Source organism: Anomaloglossus baeobatrachus, chromosome 5 (genome assembly GCF_048569485.1).
Source record: "Anomaloglossus baeobatrachus isolate aAnoBae1 chromosome 5, aAnoBae1.hap1, whole genome shotgun sequence".
Classification (NCBI taxonomy): domain Eukaryota; kingdom Metazoa; phylum Chordata; class Amphibia; order Anura; family Aromobatidae; genus Anomaloglossus; species Anomaloglossus baeobatrachus.
The window spans coordinates 550,570,646-550,582,676 of NC_134357.1; positions in this window are offsets into that span (position 1 = coordinate 550,570,646).

A 12,031-nucleotide genomic window follows, 5' to 3' on the forward strand; every position below is an offset into this window, starting at 1 on the left:
TATGGGCAAACAAGCCGGCGAGATTGGCACGGTCGTTGTTGTGTAGACCTAGAGCGCGGGTGGGGCTGGGTCTCCCGGACCTCAAGACATACTACATTGCCACCCACATGGCCAGGGTGGTGGACTGGTGTCACCATTCTAAGGCCAAAGCTTGGGTGCAGGTGGAGCAGAGCTTCACTGAAATACCATTGGCGGGGCTACCCTGGGCGCTTTCCCCTGTGGGCACAGAACTCAAATCTCATCCTACTATTGGCGCTACGCTATCTTGCTGTTCCCAAGAGGCGGCCCGGAGAGCCCTAATGCCTTTACCCTCTCCCCTTTCTCCGGTCATAGGCGCCCCGAGTTTCTCGCCGGGTCTCTCTGACCCGATGTTTCGTCTCTGGATCTCCCGGAACAGATTCCGCGCTCACCACATCGGAGTCGGGGGGCAATGGCCAACATTAGAGGAACTTCGGAACTTCCGGGTCCCCGGACCCCTGGGCCTGTGGCGCTCCTTACAACTGCGACACTTTCTCTGTTCTCTGCCGGTCCATAGTCAGTTTGTCAGACCCCTCACCGACTTTGAGAAGCTGTGTATGGAAAAGGGGTCTCTCCGACACTCCCTGGCCATCTCACACACAATGCTATGCAACTCTACAGACCTGCCCCCGCCTAGGTTCCTCTTGCATTGGAAGTCAGACTTGGGCCTCACCCTTTCCACCTCACAGAGAAACAAGGTGCTGTCACTTGCCCACAAAACATCAGTCAGTTCCAAACTCCAAGAGGCCAACTATAAATGTATCTCTTGCTGGTATAGGGTCCAGACAAAACTTCAAAGGATGTTCCCAGGAGTGGACTCCAGCTATTGGAGATGTGGGAATGGGGAAGGTAATTTCCTGCACATATTTTGGGAATGCCCGGGGTTGCAGCGGTTTTGGGAGAGGGTGCGGGGGGTGATCGGGCATGTGGTTGGACACGCGCAGACCCTTGGGTCTGGAACTCTTCCTACTTCAATTACCCGATTCCTCTGCCCGTGCCTAGAAGGGGTCTCTGTTAAGCTTCCTGGTGATGGCTGCCAGGACATGCATCCCCCTGAGATGGAGATCCCCCCACTCCGCCGACATTATCAATGTGGGCGAACAGGGTGAATGAATTGTTGTATATGGAGGACCTGACGGCGCCTCTCCATGACAGACAGGAGGCTTTTCACAAGACTTGGTTTCCCTGGATTGAGTTTAAATTCTCCACGGAATACAGTACCTGGATTCCCCCTGACTGAGGGGGCCTACTTCTGCCGTTAGACAGAGGTGCACTGAGATGATGTATCTCTGCCTAGTGGCTGTTTGTTCCCCTATGTTTTACTCTTTCCCCCCCACCCTCTCCCTTTTGTGTGCTCCCCCCTATTCATTTATGGTCTACTTTCTTCTGACTCACTTGCTTCTCTCTCTTTCTTTCCTGAATTCACCACAGAATCTCTATATTTGAAAACTCCCGGATAAACATGGAGGAGTCTAAGTTTGGTAGTTATCAGATGTTACAGCTAGCCTGATGGGTGATAATGTACAATGGACGTAAAATGTTATGCTACTGTATTGGATGGATGTGTGTACATGTTTTTCGGTTAAATAAAGAATTATAAAAAAAAAAAGAAATAAAGAACCCCTGTCCGCAGTAATTCTGGGTCATGGGTCCCACGCCGTCCAATCTGGATCCAATATCATCTGATCTGTTTGCTGGAAGGCAAAGCGATCAGATGATGTGTCAGGTTCAAGGCCTGAATCACATGAGACAGCAGCTGATTGTATAAACGGCTTTTATACAATCAGCTGATGCATCAGTGCAAAAAAAAAAAACAAACTACACACTTCTGTGCAGCGTCGGACTGGCTACCGGAGGAATCTCCAGTAATGCCAGGCCTGGATTCAGCTAACTGCACTGCACTCTGGAGTTCTCACCTGAGCTCCAGATTGCAGCCGAGACTGTACAGCGAGCGCCGAGTGACTGATTCCCCGGCACTTGCGATTCAGTTCATGACAGCTGCAGACATCCCGGGCTAATCTCCGGTGCTCTCACCTGAACTCCGGAGATCACCCCGGCCTGTCTGCAGCTGTCATGAACTGACTGCAAGCGCCGGGGAATCTGTCACTCTGCGGTAAAATCCGGCATCATCGCGAGACTTACGATCAGCTGATGCGTCAGGTGACCGCATCAAGTGATCACCGCCAGGTCCTCACGGCCAGGTCATGCAGCTATCGGACGTGCCTGGGAGCCGGCACACAGCCGAAGCGGGGGTGGCGGGACCGGGAGAAGAGCTGGGAGCGGACATGGCACCGGGAGTCTGCAGACAGGTGAGTATGACATTTTTCTACTGTTCACTTTTGATTTAGCAGCCGCTTCCACCTCCTGCACGGGAGCGGACATGACACCGGGCGGGAAAAGTAGATTTTGGGTACTCACCGTAAAATCTCTTTCTCGGAGCCTTCATTGGGGGACACAGGAAACCATGGGTGTATGCTGCTGGGACTAGGAGGTGACACTATGCAAATAAGAAAGTTGGCTCCTCCCACGTAGTATACACCCACTGACTGGAGCTGAGGAGATCAGTTTGTGTAAAAGCAGTACGAGGAGAAGCTTGAAATCTAGAACATTCCGGATCCATTGAAGTCTTAGAAAAGGGCGGGTGCTGTGTCCCCCAATGAAGGCTCCGAGAAAGAGATTTTACGGCGAGTACCCAAAATCTACTTTTCTCTATCGCTTCATTGGGGGACACAGGAAACCATGGGACGTCCTAAAGCAGTCCCCAAGGGTGGGAAGAAAGCGACCCGAAAACAGGGTTAGCAGAGACAAGATTCTGTGACCGAAAACTGGTCGTAGACCCCATAAAGAACCCCTACCCGGCCAGGGGCCGAAGTATATGAGAAGAGTTAGAGTACTAAGAACTAGTGTAAAATGCGTGTGCTGAGGAATAGGATGATCAGGGAGAAACTGCATCCTCTGAAATCTGTACCTAAGAAACCCAAGGATCTAAGGCGACTGACAGCAATGGGTCGGCTAGGAGCAAAAACCCGACAGGCCATGGTACTACGTCTGAGAGAGGAAGAAGGTGCCAGGTAAGTGGAGGCCAACGGAGCCTTGGGCCTTTACTGCCACAGGACAACTAAAAGGAAAACCGACTGCCTAAAATAGTGCAGGGGAGAAGAGATACTGTGAGGGGATTCCGCCATAGGGGAACTTGACCTGTTGATTACACAGCACCTGAGGGAAGTGATCTGACCCTAGTGGACGAAACAGCCTGCAGGCGGGAAGATGATACGGGAGATAAATCCCCTGTCTATAGAAGCGGTCTAGAGAACCTGTGAAGTCCGGAGAAAAAGGAGAAGGATAAGGAGCCAAGGAAATCCAATAACCAATTACCACTATGACCTGTCAGACAGGAGAAGGGAGTCCGGGCATCTACAATGGCGTGGCTGGGAAAACTCGAACTCTGGACTCGGGTACTAGATGCCCCTTGAAGTGAATTACTGGAAAGAGAACCCCCTATGGGAGAGGGCTCTTGCGAATGAAAAAAAGGGGCCCAAGACCTGGGAAGTATGACCTGTAATAGGAGAAGGAAAAACCCTTTCGAGGGGACTCAAGGAAGGGTTGGACTATGTGACCGGCCTAAGCGCTCGTCGACCAGAGGAGTGATGCCTATCCTTGGAAGGTGGCAAGGAAAAAACGGAGGAGTGACGGAAGAATGAGTAAAGTGTTATTATTATTACTATTATTATTATAAAACGCGTCACCACGTCACAACCAGAAGAGACGACGAAGGGAAAGATATGACAGAATATGGGAGTTTAAATGGTCTGGCAGGAACTCTGATTGAAAAGTGCAGAAATGCACAAGCGTCTGAGACCAAGCGGTGGTGAGTGGTCGCGGAGTTTGGTATGGCGGGAACTTCGGAGAGATCTAGCATATCTCCAAGGGCCATCCAGAATGGCTACGAGAGGGGGAAAAGGAGGTAGACCCGGGACAGGGGAAATGAAGATCCCTCTTGGCCTGAAACTGAAGCAGGTCATGTCTAGGTGTTAGTGGAGATTGGCAGATTAGACGGGGACCACTCGCTGTAGTGTTGAGTGTTCGGGTGGAGACACCCAGTGGCCTGAGCATTCTGGGCTCCCTGAAGAATTCTGCTGTGGAAAGTAGACAGAATACAATTATATGAAACCTTACAGCTTGTCCGGAAGAGTGGGCCCAATGACTGGGCCGTCAGGATACTAGAAGTCCCTTGGTGAAGCTGGTCCTCCGTGGCATCAATACTGGTTAGACGATCCGGTGTCTGGTTCTTAACTTCATCTGTTGACTGTGGAGGGACTGAGGGAATCTGATCACTATTTGAAAGAGAGAAACTGTAAGTAACGATATATGGTTTTAAACCTTTACAGTACCTGGCCGGAACCCTAGTGGAGGGCGCGGCCAAGGCTGGTGTAGGCCAAAGAATAGGCAGATACCAGAAGAACTATGAACCACCCGAGGAAGGTGGCAGGAAGTAAAACGGACAACATATTGGTTAGCAGACAGAGCTGCCCCTTGCTTACCTCATTTGAAAACCAAAATGACTGCTGCTTCAAGAAGCGATGCAGCCAACGTACAGTCAAGAGAGAAAAGCCCTACCTTAGATAAATGGTGCAAGGTAGGAGAAGGTCCCGGGCCACTGGGAAGCGACCGGATGAGAACTGCTGCTGCCGTGCTGCGTCATGGGGTCCGTGGTTGCTGCAGGGAGTGAATCACACGACCCTCCAGTCAGAAGGTCGCGTGTAACCTTAACTCGAGATCACGTTACACGTATGGTGTGAGGTAGGAGATGGATGCAGATCGCTGAAGAGTGAGTAAATAACTGCTGCAGAAAGAGAAGACAATGAACTGGCCAGAGGATTCTGGCTTACCTTCTGTTTTCCTGAATGGGTGGTCTGAAGTAGGAAAAAAACCCCGGGTCACTGGGAAGCAACCTAATGACCGTTGCTGCCGTACCACGTTAGGGGTCCATGGAGACCACAGTCCTCGCCTCAGTTGAAGATGAAGGAGATACATGACCCACTAGGTGAGGAAGACTGTTCGAGTCACTGGGTCGTGAGCAGAGCAACACATACCTGTTACAGTATCCAGCTTCTGGTCCGGAGAAACGCTAGCCTATTGGATAGCGGACAGGATCATTGATCTTGAATACTGGCACTGAACGTGACAGCTGCTGGCGTGCCGCCTCATGGGGTAGTGTTGGATGGAGCATTCGCCTCGGTCGAAGATGAGCGGAAAAGTTGAACAAGGCACTCAAGCCTGTTGCTGTATCCGGCTTCTGGGGCTGATAAGTGCTGTCCCATAGGCAAGTGGGCAGGCTCATCAAATCACTCTCGCGCTGTAGTAGACAGGTGCCTACAGAAACACTGGCACACAGGATAGAGGGTACATTCTGGCAACACTAGCGCACCGGATGGTGGGTAGGTGCATAGAGAAACACTGGATAGTGTATACTGGCACCCTGGAAAATGGACCGACATATAGAGACACTGGCACACGAGCAAGTGGACAGGTCTATGGAACTGTCAATCTGGATGGTGGACAGGTCGACAGAAAAGGTTATAGCACACTAAAACTGACAGGTGCAAGAAGAAACCTGACCCCCTAAACAGTGGGAGGGTTCACACAACACTGTTACAGTGGTGTAGACAGGTGCGCATAGAAACCTAGTTACACTGAGTAGTGTAAGGGCTCGTGGAAAACACTGGTACACCAGAGTAAACAAATGCACGTAGAAACACTGGCCCACGGAATAGCGGGCAGGGTCCCCAAAGCACCTGGGTATTGGAGCACACAGGCATGACGCAGACATTGGCACTCTGGATAGTGGACAGGTACAGGGAAACGCTGGCACACGGGAGTAAGTCAGTGCATAGAGAAACCCTGGCCCACTGGATAGTGTACAAGTATGAGGAAACACTAGCACACCGAAGAGGACTAGTACCTAAAGAACACTGGCACACTGGTAACACTTGCACACTGGTGAAGACTGGTGTAGAGAGAAAGGCACCTACGCACTGTAACAGACAGGTAGCACGTAGAGACACTGACACGTAGGATAGAGGATAGGCACATGGAAACACAGGGCGTAAACCTGGAACACACTGGAAGCCTGACAGGTTCACGGAGACACTGGAGCGTTCACGGAAAGGGCCATGTCATGGACCGCTGGGCAAGCAGCGTGCGTAGCGAAATATGGGTTTCTGACTGCTGGGTAGAGCGCCATAATCTATCCGTAACGTGACGGATAATCGGGCGCAAGAGCGATACTCTGGGAAGATTTAGAGTGCTGTAGAGACGTCCGTGATTAGAGCCACAGGCGTATAATACAGCTGGACACATAGGATCAGTGATTAGTGCTACAGGCGTATAATACCTGGGAGACAGAATGGCAAAATGACAGTGAACGCCCAGAATTCAGGAGCACATCTGTGCTAGGCAAGATGTGAGGAGGATGTCTGAGTGTACATCACAAAAACAGGAGACAAAAAAATTGTGCGACATACGGCTTCTTCCCAAAGCAGTACCATAGTGAATGGGCCTGCCCCTTCACAAACAGTACCATAGTGAATGGGCCTGCTTCCTCACAAACAGTACCACAGTGAGTGGGCCTGCCACTTCCCAAACAGTACCATAGGGAATGGGCCTGCTTCCTCACAACCAGTACCATATTGAATGGACTTGCTTCTTCACAAATAACACCACAGTGAATGGGCCTGCATGTTCAGAGACAACAGTACCATGGGAATGGGCCCTGAGAGAGATGACAGCCTGATGCCTGGGGCGCTGACTGACACTGAAGTCTGGGGAGCAGTGGACTAAACCCTGCCAGTGAGGGTGCGCTGGGGCCAACACTGCCTGCGGGTGGGCGCTGTGTCGCAAACTTGCAGCGGTTCTGGGAAGGGCGACGCAGCGGCACTAGGAGCGCTGACCCGGTCAGTGGATCGGGCCTGGTGGCGGCGCAGGCATCGCTTACCCGGGTGTAGGCACAGGCGCGGTGGCGGCGATAGCGGCACTTACCCGGTCGGAGGCTTGGGTCCTGAGGCGGCTGCAGAGTCGACCTACCCGGGCGGGGAGTATCGGGCCTCGCGGCGGCAGCAGCGTCGCTTACCCGGATGGAGGGGCCTGGTCCAGTGGAGGCACAGGAATGACGCGCGCCGGGGATTGGCGCCCGGAAATGACGACAAACGCCGGGAGAGGACTGGCACCGCGCGAGAAAAAAGAGGCGGGAGATTTGAAAAGCCCGTGCGCGCGGACAGAATTCCGGCTGGGGGCGTGGGCTGGAGAGGCGCGCGGACACTGAGGGGGCCGCAATGGAGCCGGGGCCTAAATTTTGAAAGTGGGCCACCGGAGGGGACGCCGGGCCGCAATGGAGCCGGGGGCTAAATTCTAAGGTAGGTCGCCGGAGGGGACGTCAGGTAGTGGACGCCACGGCGGGGGAGCGACAGGGGAAGCCAACTACAGAGGGGCCTGTGGAGGGGGCTCTAAGGGAGATGCAGGACCCCCTGACCCAAGTGGAGAAGGGGCTGTGGGGTTTCTATACCCGGGATCCCTCCCCATAACCTGGGACGGGGAAGAGGAGGGGGAGTGAGTACTTATCTGAGGTCCCGGCTTGTCTTGAGGTGATCCTGGACCCATCCTGGAAGGCGAGCGAAGACATCTCGACGGTCGTCCCGGGCATAGTCGAGGGGAGACCGGAAGGGTACCTCTCCATCCTGGGTACGGTCTTCGTCCTCCTACCCCACAATCAGGCTCGGAAGCGAGAGAGTTTGGGGAGGGGGGCAAGGACCATCCGCCTGTCCCTCTGTGCGGATGCCCCCCAAACCGTCTTGAAAGTGTTAGGGGGGTAGGGTCCTGCCAGACAGACACGGAGGACAGCGGAAATGGCGGACGGACCCCACTTCTGTGCGACCGGTCTCTATGTGGGAGAGCAGGGTGAGCGATTACACTCTGTCGCCCGACGAGCTGTGTCTGAAAAACAAAGGGAAAACATTAATAAAACACAACAATACAAACCTGAGGGGCTGAGAGCAGCCCCTGCGTGTCCAACCTCCTCAGACACTAAGCAAAAACTGATCTCCTCAGCTCCAGTCAGTGGGTGTATACTACGTGGGAGGAGCCAACTTTCTTATTTGCATAGTGTCACCTCCTAGTCCCAGCAGCATACACCCATGGTTTCCTGTGTCCCCCAATGAAGCGATAGAGAAATGGAAGCAGCGGTGGCGGTACCGGGAGGATTCACGCTTCTGTGTTTACTGACAGAAGGAATCGTCTTCCTGTGCATGTCACTTTACTACCCACCCCTTGCGTTTATAGCTGCGTTTTTAGTAATAAAAACGCACTAAAACGCAGCTATATTTGCAAATTGCTGTTTTCATTACTTTTTTGAACATCTCATTGAACTCAATGGGTGGAAAACGCAGAGAAAAATGCAAAAATAATTGACATGCTGCTAAAAAAAACCGCTGTGTGCAGACAGCAAAAATGAAAACTCATAGACTTTGCTGGGGAAGCAAAGTCATGCAGTTTTCTGAGCAAAACCGCCGCGAAAAATGCACTGTGTGAACTTACCCTAACACTGTGCACCTCACACCGCAGATAACAGCCCCTCATACATCTATAGCCCCTGCCGACTGGCCGGATCCATATTTCCAGACTGGGGAAACTGATCCAGGAGGTCAGTGCTGAGTCCTGGGGTCATCTGTATCTGCAGCAAGAATGGGAAGAAGGATTTATTTATTAACGGGTGGGGTGGATGGTACCAAAAATTGTATGTTATGGTATTATATTTTAAGGGGGCAACTTGTAGTATCATTATGTGTGTGGGAGGAGGATGGCGGCACTGTGGGAATATTATACTGTGTGTGGGGAGGATGGAAACATTATAAGGTGTGTCGCACTATGGAAACATTATAAGGTGTGTCGGCGCATCAAATTTCTGTGAACCAAGAAAGGAGCGCCGTACTACTTGTTTCCCATCTTTTATGGTTGAGTCTAGAATGTACGGGCTCCTGACAGGTTAGTGGGCATAGCTGGCTTGGTTGATGGGCGTGATGGCTTGTTTGGTGGACGTGGCAATATTTCCTCCTGCCCACTATAATCATACAAGGGGGGCACCCCGTCTGGAGCTCTTACCCCCAGACCCCCACTTCTCTCATACTCACTTCTATGCCCACGTGGACTTAGGGGTACTTCTCACATAGCAAGATTGCTGCTGAGTCACAGGTTTTGTGACGTACTAGTGACCTCATCAGCGATCTCGCTGTGTGTGACACTAAGTAGCAACCTGGCCCCTGCTGTGAAATCACTGATCGTTACACACTGTTCTGGTTCATTTTTTGCTCGTTGGTCTCCCGCTGTGCAGCACGCGTCGGCGTGTTTGACGGTGGGAGGCCAACGAGCACCAACTCTGTGTAAGCAACGTACGCTGGTAACCAGGGTAAATATCGGGTAACTAAGCAAAGCGCTTTGCTTAGTCACCCGACGTGTACCCTAGCTACATGTACAGGGAGCCAGCGCTGGCAGACTGTAAGCGGTGTACGCTGGTAACCAGGGTAAATATCGGCTAACCAAGCAAAGCGCTTTGCTTAGTTACCCGATATTTACCCTGGTTACCCAGCGCAGCATCGTTACACGAGGCGCTGGTGGCTGGTCGCTGGTGAGATCTGCCAGCGACCATGTAGCGACGTACCAACGATCCCTGCCAGGTCAGATCGCTGGTGGGATCGTTAGTGCGTCACTAGGTGTGACGGTACCCTTAGAGAAAGAATGTTTATTCCGTCTGGAAATGTTGGGCTGGAAACATCGGGCTGCATTTTGAACAAGCCCCATCAAATGACAGGAGACCATACATTCTAGCAGAGGGGTGGGGAACCTTTTTTTGCCGGGAGCCATTTGGAAATTTCTGCCAACCTTCGGGGGGGACGCACAAAATTATCAATGTGAAAATGAAAAGGCTATATTTGGTCAAACAATTAATTAACTCACCCCTAGTGTGGTGGCCGGAGCTGCTTCTGTTTGCTGCGGCTGTGATATTCAGTGATACTTATGTTGCTTCTCACAACTGCTTTTCCAGTTTGTATCGGTCTGGATTGCAGGCAACTCTTTGTGATAATAAGACTGGTAGACCATATACATCACACAACAGACGCAGAGACTGGTGTATATATATTACAGGAAACACATACATAACTGAAGGGGCTGTTGTCATATACATCACATAGGAGACGCTGGGACTGCTGTATATACATCACATAGGAGACGCTGGGACTGCTGTATGTACATCACATAGGAGACGCTGGGACTGCTGTATATACATCACATAGGAGACGCTGGGACTGATGTATGTACATCACATAGGAGACGCTGGGACTGCTGTATATACATCACATAGGAGACGCTGGGACTGATGTATATAAATCACATATGAGACGCTGGGACTGATGTATATACATCGCAGGAGACACCTACATCACAGGAGACACTGGGGGCATATAAATCACACAAGGGCCTGTGGACATGTATATGCCCCCAGCCCCTCCTGTGATATATATGCCTCCAGCCCCTCCTTTTATGTACATGCTCCAAGTCCCTCCTGTGAGATATATGCTCCCAGCCCCTCCTGTGAGATATATGCTCCCAGCCCCTCCTGTGAGATATATGCTCCCAGCCCCTCCTGTGAGATATATGCTCCCAGCCCCTCCTGTGAGATATATGCTCCCAGCCCCTCCTGTGAGATATATGCTCCCAGCCCCTCCTGTGAGATATATGCTCCCAGCCCCTCCTGTGAGATATATGCCCCCAGCCCCTCCTGTGATGTATATGCCCCCAGCCACTCATGTGATGTATATTCCCCCAGCTCTTCCTGTGATGTATATGTCCCCAGCCCCTCCTTTGATATATATGTCCCCAGACCCTCCTTTGATATATATGCCCACAGCCACTCCTGTGATGTATATACCACAGCCTCGCCTGTGTATATATCACAAGAGGGGTTGGGGCTTACACATAACAGGAGGCATATACATGACAGGAGGGGCTGGGGAACAGACATTACTAGGTCACTGGGAGGCATAAGCATTGCTGAGGGGCACAGACATCACTAGGACGGCACAGAGAACAGGAACAAGGAACAAAATCATCATGAGTCATAGAAATCAGCGAGAGAAAAACACCAAGAAAGTCTCAGAGCTAAAGGGGTTAATGCCCCCTGCCCCAGTAATGGGGAATCTCCACATACCTCCTCCTGCAGAGCCGCACACTAGACATATGGCTGCTCTGTGCTTCCAGGACCTGTGATGATGTCACATGGAGGGGAGGAGTCAGGGGTCACATGATCAGCTCCTCAGTGTATGCAGGACTCTGCTGTGCTGGTTGTCATGGTGGTGGATGAGGGGAGGGTTATGTGTGGGGTCAGGAGGGGTTTACAGTGTGGATGGAGCAGAGCCGTGTGTGTATGAAGTGTACGGAGCGGAGCCGTGTGTGTACGAGATGTACTGAGCGGAGCCGTGTGTGTGCGGAGCGGAGCCGTGTGTGTGCGGAGCGGAGCCGTGTGTGTATGAGGTGTGCGGAGTGGAGCCGTGTGTGTACGTAGTGTACGGAGCGGAGCAGTGTGTGTTATGTGTATGGAGCGGCGTCCTGTGTATTATGTGTACGGAGCGGAGCTGTGTGTGTATGAGGTATGTGGAACGGAGCTGAGTGTGTATGACATGACATGAGCTGAGTGGAGTTTGTATGTGTAAAGAACAAAGCCATGTGTGTACAGAGCGATACCGTGTATGTGTACGTTTGTTGTCTAAACAGCCAAACACAAGTCAGAACAAGTAAACCTCTGACTGGACAGCCGTGTATACGGAGAGGAGCCGTGTGCGTATGAGGTGTACGGAGCGGAGTCGTGTGCGTATGAGGTGTACGGAGCGGAGCCGTGTGCGTATGAGGTGTACGGAGCGGAGCCGTGTGCGTACGAGGTGTACGGAGCGGAGCCGTGTGCGTACGA